Source organism: Triticum dicoccoides, chromosome 3B, assembly GCF_002162155.2.
Source record: "Triticum dicoccoides isolate Atlit2015 ecotype Zavitan chromosome 3B, WEW_v2.0, whole genome shotgun sequence".
In the NCBI taxonomy this organism is placed as follows: Eukaryota; Viridiplantae; Streptophyta; class Magnoliopsida; order Poales; family Poaceae; genus Triticum; species Triticum dicoccoides.
Genome location: NC_041385.1, coordinates 403,203,949 through 403,205,556, shown reverse-complemented (window position 1 = coordinate 403,205,556; position 1,608 = coordinate 403,203,949).

Sequence of the window (1,608 nt, the reverse complement as noted above, 5' to 3'; positions counted from 1 at the left end):
TGGGCGACGGGGCGGGGTGCCGGTGGGGCGACGGGGCGGTGGGGCGACCGGGCGGCGGCGAGTGCTCGGGGCGGCGGCGCGCGTGTGGGAGCAGGAGAGAAACAGAGAGAGAGGGCGGGGTGGGGCGCGCCGTTATTTTTGTTGAATGTTTGTCGTCCGCCCTCTTTGCCGTCCGCTTTTTTGCTCTTTGCCGTCTGCTTAAGTATTTTTTAAATAGCTCCTCAGTGGGGCCCCCCTTCCTCTTTGCCGTCTGCTAGCGGACGGCAAAGATTCTTTGCCGTCAACTAGCGGACGGCAAAGAACAGGCTGATGGCAAAGGCTTTCTTTGCCATCGGCCAGTTCTTTGCCGTCTGCTTTCGGGTAGCTGATGGCAAAGAGCTTCTTTGCCATCCGCTAGCTGACGGCAAAGAGCTGGCAGATGGCAAAGTAGCTGATTCCAGTAGTGCACCACTCTTCAAAAGGTAATAAATGGTATTGTTGATGATGAACTCCTTGCTCTTGTGCTTCAAATGATAGTCTCCCCAACACTCAATCACTCTCACACAGATTTGGCTTTGGTAGAAGAGGGGATTGAATGGAAAGCAATTTGGGAAAGGCTAGAAATCGAGGTTCAAATGGTAGGATTGGAATCTCTTGATCACAACACATGAGTAGGTGGTTCTCTCTCACAAAATGAGTAGTGGAAGTAGTGGCTCGTTATGATGGCTCTCATTGAGAGTAACTATGGGTGGAGGGGTATATATAGCCTTCACCCAAAGATCCAACCACTACAACTCTTTGACCCAACTTGGTGACACCGGACCGAGTTCTTGATGAGACTGACTAGTGTAAAAGATTCGAACATTGGAGGTTTCGAGTAGACTGATCAGAACATTTCAGTGCGACCGAAGTGCAATGGCTAGGTAAAGACCTCATTTCGGTAGTTCCGATCGTTTTATCTCGGTAATTCTGAAATCATGCAACTTCACAACAGAAACTTGGTCACTATCTCGGTGAGACCAAGATCCATATCGGTAGAACCAAAATGTTGGGGTTTGGCATAGGCAGTGGATGTGATCAACTTAGTGAATCCGAGATGTAGATTTTTGGTGGGGCCGAGATGCCACTTTAGGGTTATGCATAGATGTGATGTGGAGAAATGTTTGAGGATTTTTTGAGCAATATCACTAAGCACTTGAGCAATTGATTCATGATCAAAACCTCATCCCCTTTTAATAGTATCGGCTTACCTTTGGACTCGATGTGATCTTGGATCACTTAACCAAAAATGTAGAGTCTTGGAGCTTTGCCAATTCTTGTCCTTAGCATTTTGAAGGGGTCCACATCCTCATGTCATTGCCATGCCACTGTTGACTTATCTGAAATATACTAGAAATATACTAGATAAAAGTGTTAGTCCAACAATATGTATGTTGTCATTTATTGAAGGAAATATGCCCTAGAGGCAATAATAAAGTTGTTATTTATATTTCCTTATATCATGATAAATGTTTACTATTCATGCTAGAATTGTATTAACTGGAAACTTAGTACATGTGTGAATACATAGACAAAACATAGTGTCCCTAGTATGCCTCTACTTGACTAGCTCATTAATCAAAGATGGTT